A 14381-nucleotide genomic window follows, 5' to 3' on the forward strand; every position below is an offset into this window, starting at 1 on the left:
CACAAAAGACCAATATCTATCATGGACATAGATGTAAAAACCCTTAATAAAATATTAGCAAAGAGAACTCAAAAACATACAAACAATTACAGTAGGTCCTTGAGTAACGTTATAACGTTAATGAGAAAAAACTTCAATTTACAGCCAGGGCCACGACCTGTGTAGAGTTTGCATGTTCTCCCACGTCTGCATGGGTTTTTCCCAGGTACTCTGGTTTCCTCTCGCACCTCAAGATGTGCACATTAGGTGAACTAGTGTGTCTAAACTGCCCCAGTCTCAGTGAGCGTGGGTGTGGGTATGTGCGTGAGTACACCCTGTAATGGAAGGGTGTCTTGTCCAGGGTGGGTCCCTGTGCTGGGAGAGGTTCGAGCCTCCTGCAATCCTGCGCTGGAATGAGTGGACTGGAAAATAATTACCTTACTTGTTTTTATGAATCTTTCTTAAATGTATGTATAGCTCACATTTATTTCAATGTTTAATATCAGAAGTGTTTTGAGTTTTTATTTACAAGTTTGGTGATGTTCTTGTGACCAAAAATATACCAAAGGAACTTATCACTTGTTTCTATCAATTAGCCTATGGTAAAACTAATTTTGTTATACACTGTTTTCCATAAAGTTTCAGTTTCCAAGAACCTATTATCGATACTAAATGAGGACTTAGTATATATATCATGAACAAGAGAGGGTTTATCCCAGGGATGTAAGGTGTTTCATACGCGTAAATTGATCAATATAATCCATCATACTGGGAGGCTAAAGGAAAAAACAAAAACAAAAAAAAAACAACAACCACACAACCATATAACTGACACAGAAAAATCATTTGCTAAAATTTAATACCCACTCACCATAAGAACACTCAGAAAACTAGGAATAGATAAGTTTCTTCAACTTGATAAAGTACTTCTACAAAAACCTTCAAAGTAAAGTTTGGGATTATATTTAATGGTGAGGCTACAAGTTTTTCCTCTAAAATGAGAAACAAGAAAGGATGTCTGCTTTCACCACATTATTAAACAGATTACTGGAAGTTTTAACCAATGCAATAAGGCAAGAAAATAAATTAAAAGGCATACAGATTGAAAATGAGGCATATAATCTCACAAAATCTACAAAAAACTCCTATAACAATTTTGCAATATCAACATATAAAAATCAATTACATTTCTATATAAAAGCAATAATCACATGAAAATCAAAGTTAAAAGTACAATGTAACTTAAATATAAACCTAACAGAACATGCATAAGACATACACAAAAAAACTACAAAACACTGATAAATTAAATAAAAAAAATTGAAGTAAATGGAGACACGTACTGCATCCACAGACTGGAAAATACAGCAGTGAAGATGCCCATTCTCCCCCAATTGATGTACAGGTATAACAACTTCTATCAAAATTCCACCAAGATTTTTTTTTGTAGCTATAGACAAGATTACTCTAAAACTTAGATGAAAAAGTAAAGGAACTAGAGTAGCTAAGACAATTTTGGAAGAAAAAAAAAAAGGACCGCCCGGGCTAGTGTGGCTCAGTGGATTGAGTGCCGGCCTGCAAACCAAAGGGTCGCTGGTTCGATTCCTGGTCAGGGCACATGCCTGGGTTGCAGGCAGGCTCCCCAGTGTGGGGAGCATGAGAGGGAACTATATATTGATGTTACTCTCCCTCTCTTTCTCCTTCCCTTCTGTTCTCTCTAAAAATAAATAAATAAAATATTTAAAAAAAAAAGAAAGAAAGAAAAAGAGAAAGGACAAGGTGGGAGGAATCATTCTACCTGATGTCAAGACTTACACATCTAAAGTAATCAAGACTGAGTGGTATTGGTTGAGAGACAGACACATAGATCGATTAAACAGTACAGAGTAGTTATAAACAGACCCACATAAATACAGCCAATTAATTTTTGACAAAGGTTCAAAAGCAACTCAATGAAAGAAGGACAGTCTTTTCAATAAATGGATATCCATAGACAAAAACATGAACCTCAACCTAAACTTAACACCTTATACAAAAATTAACTCAAGATAGATTATATTTAAATTTTTTTAAATGTAAAAGTATAAAATCTTTGGAAGAAAACAAAAATAAATATTTAGGAATTAGGGTTTGATTAAGTTCTTAGAATTGATATGAAAAATATGATCCATAAGAAAAAAACAAAATAAATTAGACTTCATCAAATTTTTAAATTTTGTTTTGTGAAAGACCCTGCTGAGAGAATAAAAAGACAAACTACAAATAAGGAGAGCATATTTGCAAATCAATTAAGAACTCTCAAAACTCAGAAATAAAAAACAATCCAATTAGGTAATGGGCAAATGGCATGAAGAAACATTTCTTCAAAGATGATTCAGAGATGGGACATGAAAACATGTTCAACATCATTTTCCATTAGGGAAATGCAAATTAAAAATAGAATATTACCTCACATCTATTAGAAAAGTTAAAATAACAAAAAATGATGATACCAAATGCTGGTGATGATTCAGAGAAACTGGATCATTAATACAATTCTGAAAGCAATTAAAGATAGCAATAACGAATACATCTGTGTTCATAAATGGAAATACTTAATATTGTTAAGCTGTCAATACCACACAGAGCAACTATAGCAATCCCTCTCAAAATCCCAATGATATTTTTGCAGAAGTCAAAAAATCCATCCTAAAATTCACATGAAATCTCAAGGAGCCCAGAATAGCCAAAACAATATTGAAAAAGAAGGACAAGGCAGGAGGACATCCTCCCTGATTTCAAAAGTTACTGCAAAGCTACAGTAATCAAAGCAGTGTGGTACTGGTGATTTTTGATAAGGGTACCAAGACCACTCACTGAGAAAAGACCATGTTTTGAGAAAACTGTATATCCACATGCAGAAGAATGAATTTGGACCCTTACCTTATACCACATACAAAGTTTAATTTAAAATGGAATAAAGACCTAAATGTAAACCTAAAACCATAAAACTTTTCTAAGAAAAACATATGTGAAAAGCTTCGTGACATTGGATTTGGCAATGATTTCTGGCTATGACATCAAAAACACAGACAACAAAAGAAAAATACATAAATCGGGCTTCATCAAAATTGAAAACTTATGTTCATCAAAGGACACAGTTAACATAATGAAAAGGCAAACCACGGAATGGGAAGAAATATTTGCAAATAATATATCTGATAAGTGGCAAATATCCAGAATATATAAAGAAGTCCTAAAACTCAGCAAAAACAAAAAAAACTATTCAAAATTGAATAGGCTATTTCTCCAAAGAAGATATTCTAATGGCCTAAGCCTATGAAAACACGCTCAACATCACTAGTCATTATGAAAATGAAAATTAAAACCTAAAAGAGATACTACTCCCACAAAAATTAAGATGACTACTATAAAAAAAAAAAAAAAGCCAAACTCAAACATAAACTAACAAGTATTAGCAAGGATGGGGAGAAATTGACAGTTTTGTGGACTACTGGTGGGAACATAAAACAGGGCAACCCCTATGAAAAACAGTATGGAGGTTCCTCAAAAAATTAAAAATAGAATTATCATTATCATGCGGCAATTCTATTTTGGGTATATATCCAAAAAGAATTAAAAGCAAGGACTCAAAGAGATGTTTGTACACCCATGTTCATAGCAGCAATGCAAGTGTCTATCCACAGATAAATTAACTGTGGGATACACAGTACATACAATGGAATATCAATCTTAAAAAGGAAAGAAATTCTGACACATGCTAAAATATGGATGAACCTTGAGGACACTACAGTAAGTGAAGTAAGACAGTCACAAAAGGACAAATGTTGAATGATTCTATTTTTATGAGGTTCTTAGAACAGTCAAATTCATAGAGATAAAAAGTAGAATATGGTAGTTGCCAGGGGCTGGAGGGAAGAAACAGGGAGTTACTCTTTAACAGGAACAGAGTTTCAATTTTGTAAGATGAAAAAGAGTTCTTTTCATCTCTTCTTTTGTAATGTGAAAAGAGTTCACATTATTATACTACAATCACCATCATAGTGGTGACTGTAGCATAACAATGTGAATGTACTTAATGCCATTAAACCGTACACTTAAAAACAGTTAAAATGGCAAGTTTTATGTGTATTTTATCACAATTAAGACACTTTTTTAAGTCATAAAAGTCAACATCACATAAAGCAAAATGAACAAAGAGGGAGAACTCTTCTAATGTAAATACAATGTATGAAATGTAATGATTTTTAAAAAACAGGGAAACATTCACGAGACATGTGGGAAAATTTGAATATGGACTGGGCATTTGGTGATATTAAGCAATCACTGTTACCCAGCAATACCCCGCAACAGTACTGCCCTCCAACTTCCAGGTCTATCTGAGCACAGCTGGCACATTCTTGGTCGATGGCCTCTGGTCACCCATGACTTTACAAAGCTCCTCCTTTACGATACCAGTAGACTCAGCAGACACAATAATGCAGTTTATGTTAAATATGCTGCTTGTATGCTATTCTTTATTTCTAACTTTCCCTGGATTCAGACTCACGACATAGACAGATGACAAGATGAAGAAAGCAAAACCTGAAAAGATCCCCAAGATCACATGTCTGAGTTAACTTTCTTAGGTGAGATAATGATATTATGGCTAGATAGTAGAATGTACTATTTCTTAGCAGATGTATAAGGAATTACTTAGGAGTGAAGTGTCTTGATGTCTGTAACTCACTTGAAAAAGGTTTTAAAGAAAAAAAAGAGAAAAAGAAAAGAATAAAAACAACACATATATGGCAAAATGTTAAAAACTGTTGCATCTAAGTGGTGGATATAACAAGCATTCATTGTACTATTCTTTTACCTTTTTCTGTATTGTTTGAATATTTTTATGATAAAAAATCTGGGGCTGGAGGTAAATGGAACATGTGGAGTGACTTAAGGTTTTAGAAGTGGCAGAACAAAAAACTGCAAGATGATCAATATTTAAAGTAAGAAAACTTCTTTTTCTGGGAAAGGGTTATCTGTTCCTCCCCACTTTTTCTTGTTTAACGTAAGACTGACTTTGCAATCATTCTCTACACTAGCAATATTTCATCAAATTGGTCCTTTGGCCCATTTCCCAACCCATCTGGACAGTAGGCTGACTGACTGCCAAGGTTACCAAGAACTCTTTGGTTTTTCAAACTTACAAGAAGCCAGGGACAAAGCATAAATAGATCATGTGACCAGGAAACAAGCAGCTCCTCCACTACTGCTGTGGAAAGCCAAGACAATACTGAACACAGAAACAAAGAGATTCTTTTCTACAAGTATCCTGACCAAATAAAGTGGAAGCACATAAAATGTCCTACTCTGGAAGGATAAAATAGTATCCTAACTGGTATCTCTTACTTTCTTGTCAAATGGGTAAACCTAAATTCAGTTCTTTTCCTCTGTACATTTTCTTGCTTCCCAAATTTAATTTTTAACTAGACATATAGTCTGTTATTTGTCACTGAACCGTTAAACTTGTCATTTACCGAAATATTTGCCTAATTAAAAAAAAGACCTGGTAAGTACACATGAGGAAAACTACAATCACCCATATTCCCATCACCCAGAATTAACCACCATTAACATTTTGGCACATTTGCTTTAATCTACTTTAATGCCTCTTTCAATTATGCATATAAAATATTAATTTGTCATAATGAAAAAAGAATACATATAAAACTAAAGTTTTCATTGTTCCTCATTCCCAGAGGTCACCATTTTGAGGTTATTGTGTATTCATTCGGACTTTTTTTTTTCTAATATCAACTTTCACATACACACCAAGCCCACCCAGCAACAGTACTGCCCTCCAGTTTCCAGGTCTACCTGAGCACAGCTGGCACATTCTTGGTCGATGGCCTCTGGTCACCCATGACTTTACAAAGCTCCTCCTTTACGATACCAGTAGACTCAGCAGACACAATAATGCAGTTTATGTTAAATATGCTGCTTGTATGCTATTCTTTATTTCTAACTTTCCCTGGATTCAGACTCACGACGTAGACAGATGACAAGATGAAGAAAACAAAATCTGAAAAGAAGCACTTTGCCCAAGATCACAAGGCTGAGTAAAGATTAACAGCACCAGAACCTCAGCGACCAGGTACCCTGGCTCTTGCCCCTTTTTTTCTGATACACCTCACCTCACTGATTTCCTGGCAATAAAGTCAGCCACAGATATAACATAATTAAATTTTAAACAATCATCTCTATTCTTTCCATATTCTGATTTATAATGTAACAGTTCGCTGCTCACTGCTTTTTATGACAATTACTATATACCCAGCCAAGTTTATTTTCTTATTTGTATTTCAAATTGAAAATTTTATTTTGTCTGATCTTCCTCCATAATTTTATGCTAACCTTTTGACTTTCAAGATTAAATAATTAACACACAAATGTATTCTCTTTATATGTATGCTCTGTGTTTTGAATTTTCATACCAATCTGATTTCATCTTATCCTAGAAAACTGCTGTAAACAATTCGGTGCAACTCTCTCAGTAAAATATATAGTTAGTGTGAGTTTTTGGGTGGCTGTTTTTACATAAAGGCATAATCTCTGACACACGTCCTTTTCACTTACCCTTATATCTTAAGATCTTTCCAAATTAGTGCTTAGAACTCAATCTCATTTTAAAAACTACTGTACTGTATTTTTTAATTGTATTTTATTGATTATGCTATTATAGTTCCAATTTTTCCCCCTTTGCCTCCCTCCACCTAGCCCCCCCATTATCTCAGGCAATGCCCACACCATCGTTCATGTCCACGGGTCATGTGTCTAAGTTCTTTGGCTGCTCCATTACCTATACTGTACTTTACATCCCATGGCTATTCTGTAACCACCTATTTGTACTTCTTGGCCCCCTCACCTCTTCACCCATTCTCCCCCATTTTCCCCCCGATATCCATGATTCTGTCTGTTCTTCTTGTTTGCTTAGTTTGCTTTTTTAGATTCAACTGTTGATATGTATTTGTTGCCATTTTATTTTCATAGTTTTGATCTTCTCTTTCATAAGTATGTCCTTTTAACATTTCATATAATAATGGTTTGGGATCAACTCCTTACTACTGTACTGTATCCTTTTGTGTTTTTTAATAAAGGTTTTATTTATTTATTTTTAGAGAGAGGGGCAGGGAGGGAGAGAGGCAGGGAGTGAAACATCAATGTGAGAAAGAAACATCATCTGAACATGTGCCCCAACTGGGACTGGGACCTGGATCCGGCCTGCAACCCAGGCATGTGTCCTGACCAGGAATTGAGCAGAGACCTTTTGCCTGGCAGGATGATGCCCAACCAACTAACTCACATCAATCAGGGCTTCTTTGGTTCTTATTTACCAGCTACTAAGCCTGAACATTCAGGATTAGCATTACTTTGCAATAGCAAACATCGCTTCGGTGGGCGTAGGCAATCATCTTTGGCACAAGCCCAAAAGTTTCTGGAAGGTGGAGACTGAAAAGCAGCACTGGAAGAGGAAGAGGATCTGCCTTTTAAATTCTGACCGATCTTGCCAAATTGTTTTCTTAAAACACTCACCTACAATTTCTCAGAGCACCTATTTCCCCAGAACTTTCTAAACCGTGTTATCACTCTTCAACTAATGGGAACTAGTGGTTATAATGTTCACTGTTATAAATTATATTCTCCCTACTCACTAGGGAGGCTGTCAAATGTTTATTAATCATCTATATTTTTCTATGAATGCATATTCATGTGTTCTTGGCCCATTTTCTACTTGGTCATTTCTTTGGTTTTATCCCTGAGTGATTTGTATATTCCATCACATTTTAAAAGCTGTTTTGGCTATATGTTGCAGATATTTTCTTCAAACTTCTAGACTATGTTATGGTATCTTTTTCAGGCAGAAGTTTAAAAGTTTTATATGATTAAATCTGTTTTAATTTTACACTTAAGCTTAGGGGTTTTATGTCTTCCTTTTATGTCTTTCTCACTTAGTATTATAAAAGTATAATAATAAAATGCCAATGCCCTGACCCGTGTGGCTCAGTTGGTTGGGCATCCAGTTAAGTTCTGCAAAGCAAAAGGCTTCCAGTTAAATTCCCGATCAGGGCACATGCCTGGGTGCCAGTTCAGTCCAGTCAGGGTACGTATGAGAGGCAACTGATCAATGTTTCTCTCACACATCAATGTTTCTGTCGCTCTCTTCTTCCCTCTTTCTCTAAAAATAAATAAAATCTTTTTTTAAAAAGGCCAATATTTCATTAATTATAAGTGTGTGTCTATCTTAATCATTTAGCTCTTTGCTCCTCTGGAATTTGCTTTTTTACCATTGTGAAGCAGAAATCTAACTGTATTTTCCCCTCCAAAATATGACGGTCCAAAGACCATTTACTGATCCTTTTTATACCCTGATACTGAATGCCCCTTTTAGCATATGTTACATAGCTGGATCTTTTTTTATCTTTATTTGATCCATTTATCTATTCTCACAAAAACAGTACACTTAAGAAATAACCAGAGCTTTGTAGTATGTTATCTCTTGAATTTTCTAGTATATGGATTATTTTTCATATCTGCTGGGTAAGTCCTTCTTATTATCATTGTTTCAAAGATCCCATGGCCTTCCTATTGAACATTTTCTCTTAATGATGAAGTGTAAAATCGACTTGCTAAGATCCATAAAAATTCTTATTGAGATTCTGTTTTGTGATCATGTTGAGTGTGAACAGCACCGAGCGTCCCTCTCAGGAACATGCTGTATCTCGCCATTCATTCCTCTCTGTTTTATACCCTTCTGCCAAGTTTTAAATTTTTATTTATAGAAGTTTTTCACTTATTAGGTTGATTCCTTGGTATTTTATAGTTTTTGTTCCCATTTTGAATGTCATCTTGAGTCCAATACATTTTTCAAACAACTTGCTAAACTCTCACTAGTTCTAAAGCCTAGCAATGAAATGCAGAAGCCGTTAGGGGGACAGTTCTTAAGAAACTCTCTGAAGGGAAGGAACTGACTCACACGGGAGCTGTCCTTTCTCTTTCCTGCTCTTGCTTGTCAGCATGACAGGACACCTGGAGCGCCTACAGCCATGACCATGACCGTGAAGCTGTAGAGAAAATGGAATCCACATGCTCCAGACAGCAACACATATACACAGAAGAGGCCTAGTTCCCTGACGACTTTATACTAGGACTAGCCTGTCGTCCTATTGATATCTTTTGCAAGAGAGGATACACCCCAAAGGGAAGTCAATATTCCTAACTGTCTTCTACCAGCTGCCAAATGCAGATCCTAACGGATAGGCCACCTCATCTAAAATGGTCAAAACTTGGGCCCAACTGCAATCCATGCTCACACATATTTCGCGAATTGGGGTACACAGAACACTCCACAAACTAAATTCAAGAGAATTTCAGAAAATGCTACCTACCACAAACGGAAAATGTTATCTGGAAGTCTGTTCATTATATTCTGGTGTGGCATCTTATTTTCCATTTTCTTCCTTTTCTCCAGCTTTCTTAACATTTCCTCACACAATCTGCTCTTTGTAAAGTCTATTTCAAAGTCTTCATTCAGAAAGCATCCACAATTACTTTCCCTCACAAGTGAAAAGGCAGACACTTAGACCCCTGGTCCAGAAATAAGGCCATAAAAGCTTAACTCAGCAATCATTTTTTTCTTCGTTGGGCACCACACCAAGCCTCCCTGGCCCGCATCCAAGCAAGTACATTGGAGGTGAAACTTCACATTTTCAGACATACAAGGTCATAATCTTGCTGTGCATCTTGAGTTTTCTTAAGTCAGGGACCATCTGTATTACATCAGCAAAAACCCAAGAGAAACATGGGCGTTGGTAACTGGTCAACAAACCTCACCTGAAGGGATAACCTCTCTCTGTGAGGCTTTATTTATGTCATCTCTGCAGAACATCACTGTCATGAACCACATTCTCACCATTTAGCTCACAACTGTGATTCTCCATTCTCTGAACATCCATGAAATTTAATATAGCCTATAGCTTCATGTGTAATTATTCTCTGTCCATTCAATAAGTAATTAATGCAAGCAGTGTTTCATAATAGCTAACAACAGCAGTCCATATTTAGTGAGTGCTGACTATATACCAGACACTAAGCACTAGGGCAAGTACTGTGGGAAATGGCAATAAAATGGTCCCATCTCTGGTAATTTCCAGGGGTAACAAAGAAGGTCCTTCCCTAAGAGTCCTTCAACAAGTAAGAAATCCGACTTGTACATGGAATAGAGGCGCTTCCACACAGGAAGCCCTTAATCAGATTGTTTTGCTAGAGCACATCCTCCAATGGCTTCTCAATAAAGCATGTATGGAAGGTCAAACTTTGAGAGTCTACATGTGTGAAATGTTTTTATCCTTCCCTCATGCCTGCCTGAGGGTTTCGCTGGATCCAAAATTCTGGGTGGGAATCCATTTTCCTTCAGAAGGCACCGCTTCCTCCATTATCTTACAGTTCCCAATCAATCCTACAATTCTTGACCTTATCTATGTTAATTTGCAGATATCCTTTTGACTTTATAGTACTCAAAATTTTCAGGATGATGGGCCTTGGAACAGCTATTTTTAAATTAATTGTGCTGGATTCTTGGGGAGTACTTTTAATTTGGAAACTCATGTCCTTTGGTTTTGGGAAATTTTATTTTATTTTGCATGATTTCTTCATGCCATCAATAACCACGCACTATCCCTCCCTGTTACAGACATCAGACATCTACAAAACTCTGGGTCACTCAGTCCTCGACATTCCCTAAAGATTTTAGATTCTGCATCATTGTCTCTTTCACTATTACCACTCCCACCTTAATTCATGATAATCTCAATACGCGCAGATACTCTTTCCACTACTACCCTTACATCTCAGTTCCATTACTCCTGTCTTCTAATGATGTGCTCTATTCTACCCCTCAGCTACTCCCTCTCATACTGTCCACAACCAAGCAGTTCAGCACAGCTGAAGGAAACGCATACAACCATGCTAACTGAGTTTCATCTAAAACTTATGACACCACCAAATGGGTACTTTTGGTGCTGTCTGGCAATCCTAAAATATTTTCTTATCAGCTCATTTCCCCCCACTCTCCTGTATGAATGCTATATCTTCTTTCTCCTCAAACTTTCAACACCTCCCCCACTCTTAATTTTTAGCTGACAGACTTCCTTCTTATTTAGCTGAAAGCATAAAAATAATCAAAAGAGAACTTCCACTTACTCCCACCACAAAGCTACCACTGCGCCAGCATATGTGTCCACATGAGGAACTGTCCATGCACTAATCTAGCCTGAGGTCAACATACACATTTATGTCCTAGATCCCATTCTCTCTCACCTATTCAAGGAATTCACTCCTGCAATTGTCCCTTCTCTCTCTTTAATCATCAGTTTGCCTCCCAGTATCCCGTCAACTTACAAGCATGCTGTAATTACAATGTCTGCCCACCGAAAAACAAAAAGAACAATGCTCATGCCATTCCAGCCATAGCCCTATTACTCTGCTTTCCCTTATAACAACCCTTGGGGGAAAAAAGAATCACTATGACTATCTATACCGCCATCAATTCCGCTCCTATTTTCTCTTGAACCCACTGTACCAAAACTGTTCTTATCAAAGTCACCAATGACCTCCACAGTACCAAACTGTCTAGTTTTAGTCCTCATCAGTTCATCAATAGTATTTATCATTTGGCTTTCCATGACTGTCCCTGTATCTTCTCCTATCTCTGAGGTAGGAAACCACGTTCCCTCAGAAGCTGTAAGACATTACTACACTTGTCTTTGTTACTGGGGACACCCAGGGCTTCAATGCTGGTCCCCTTCTCTATCTACATTTACTCTCTGCATCTCTACCTAGCCTCACAGCTTTAAATAAAAATGTGGAAGTCATGAGCATGTGGGTGGTATGTACAGTCCCAATCTCTCTCCTGAACTCTGGACTTATATACGCAGCTGCCTATCCACTATCTCCACTTGGGTATCTATTAGGCAACTCAAAATGAACAAGGTCAGAAATGAGCTCTCTTTTCTGCACAAACCTGCTCTTCTTCTAGTATTCGCAAATCAGTAAATGGCAACTCCATTCTTCTAACAGCTGAGCCCAAAATCGACTATGCCCTCTTACATTACTGTTTCTTCAGTTCTATTTCTTCCTCAGTACTTAACACCACTCTGTATTATAATTTTTGTTGTTTTTGTCTCTTTCCACTCATTAAGGAGCTCTCTGAGGGTAGGAGCCTGCCTTATTTGTTTTGAATCCACAACATCGAGCACAGTGAATGTTGGATTATTTGTATAAAGAGGCAGTGAAATTAAACAAATACTGAGTAGGAACAGATCCCTCTGCAGAAAAAGATTTTGTACTAGGAACGCATATTTTGGCTCTTTCCACTGGTTCCTTAGTATAAGTCAAGATGGTTGCTTGTTAATAACTCCAAAATCTCAGTGGCTTGAAACAACAAAGGTTTACTTCTTGCTTACTCTATATGTCAAACATATGCCACCTGGAAGCTTGTTCTGGGTCTCCGAAGGATGGACTAGTCATCATCTGAAGCACCAATAGTCACCAAAACAGAGGGAAAGTGGTAAATTACACACCAGAAGGTATATGCATCATTCCTGTCCATATTACACTGACCTAAAGCAATTCACAAGGCCATACCTAAACCCAACTTCAAGGGGGCAAGCAAGTATAATTGTACCACATGCCTGGGAGACAGAAACCAAAAATATTTGATGGGCAGCACTAATGAGTAGCATATCCTTAAAAAGAAGCTTCTAGTTCCAAGCAACAAGATTTTAACTCCTGATCTCTATTCCTCATCTGTGAAAATAAACACCACTGCTAAACCACACTCTTGCAAAGCACTATCTATGGGTCTTTAGGAATGTAACTTCACCAGTTAGGCCTGCCTCTTTCATCACTCAGGAGTCAGAGTGTAGCAAAGAAGCCAAGTGTGGGTAACAGGAAAATGCTGAGCCTAAACCTGCTAGAAACGTTCAATGTCAAAGTCAGGGAAAGGCTTGAACGGGTAAGAAAAGCACGTTCAGTTACATAGAGGTGGGGAACCTGCATCAAATTTCTTTTACCAAAAGTACAAAAAAGCCAGGTCTTGGGGGTTCCTTGCATTACCCCTTGAAGAACAATTTCCTGAAGACTAACAAGCTTCACTCAAACCACTTGGTGGAAGATTTAGTTTGATTAATAAGGCTAACCAATATTTATCTCTTTAACTACTTTGGAAAAAGCTGCACAGTGCCATGCTTTTAGAAATGAGGAAGGTAGCAGTTATTTTAGAAATGGATTTTACTGGAACGCTCCTTTTTTCCCATAAAAGTCTCAAAGACTCAAGATTCCTAAGCTCAAGATGACCTGGGATGAACCCCAAGTCTACACAGAGCCTAGATTTAACAGATGGCTGCTCCAAGTTCTAAAGTATTCTGTGCAGTTTCATTCTGTGTAATGCTTAAATACCTTCTAACAGTGAAACTTGCTGCCAAAAATGTTAGGATGTTAGGATGCACTGGAGACGGTTATCATAAGCAGCTAAACACTTGGGAACTGTTAAGTCCACAAGGAATTCCATTGAGGGGCAGAGCAGAAGTTCAAACAATGTAACCTGCCAAATTAAAAGCAAATAAGGACTTCCAAATGTAACCATGGGAATACAGCCTAACCTTCTCCATCCTTTATTCATTCGACAAACAGGTATTAGTTGCTGGGGTTGGGGAAGGAATGGCAGGAAGTAAGAGAAGACTAGGATTCTAAGATTTAGTTCTTGCTCTGCTTGAATTTGCTTTAGTTAAACAAAACAAAACAAAAACAAATCACTGGGCAAACAGCTAAATATACAATGCCTTAATCTACATAACAAAGATAAAGAAAAAGCAGTTCTAACATCTAAGTTCACAACTCCTTTCAAGGGAACAGTACCATACTTGCTTTGCTAAATGGCTAAAATAGAGAAAAAGCAAACCAAAAAACCCCTCTTCTGGGTTAGTGGCAGTTTAGCAGTACCAAAGCCCATTTCCTTTTCTCTCCCTCCCTCCCTCTCAATGGTTTCTGCCAAACCCCTCCATCATTCCAACCTCCACATTCCGCAGGCGGTCCCAGACCAGCTCCATCACAAACAATGCTCAGACTATCAAGGTCAGCCCCAAAGGCACTTGGAGCAGAAATCGAAAAACGGATCTTCCTTTATCGAAAGGGGGTGGGACCTCCCTTCCTAATATCACCCTCCCCGTACTGAGGCACCCAGGAGTTCTGTCTCTAGGCTCAGGGGCCTGGGGTCCGCCGCCTTCGGGGTTCCTGGGCCTTTTTTCCCTATCCATCCAGTTAGTTTACCCCTCCTGCGTCCTTAATGACCTCCAACTCCCCCTAAC

At 37.5% G+C, this 14381-nt stretch overlaps 1 protein-coding gene across 1 annotated transcript in view; it reads right to left on the bottom strand.

Moving 5' to 3' along the window:
• DNAAF9 (dynein axonemal assembly factor 9) overlaps positions 1–14381 on the bottom strand; it is a 120556-nt gene that overhangs the window by 105438 nt on the left and 737 nt on the right. The gene's annotated exons all lie outside the window — the stretch shown is intronic.

This window comes from Pteronotus mesoamericanus, unplaced genomic scaffold (assembly GCF_021234165.1).
Source record: "Pteronotus mesoamericanus isolate MK-2021 breed Mesoamerican mustached bat unplaced genomic scaffold, CSHL_Meso_final contig_25, whole genome shotgun sequence".
In the NCBI taxonomy this organism is placed as follows: Eukaryota; Metazoa; Chordata; class Mammalia; order Chiroptera; family Mormoopidae; genus Pteronotus; species Pteronotus mesoamericanus.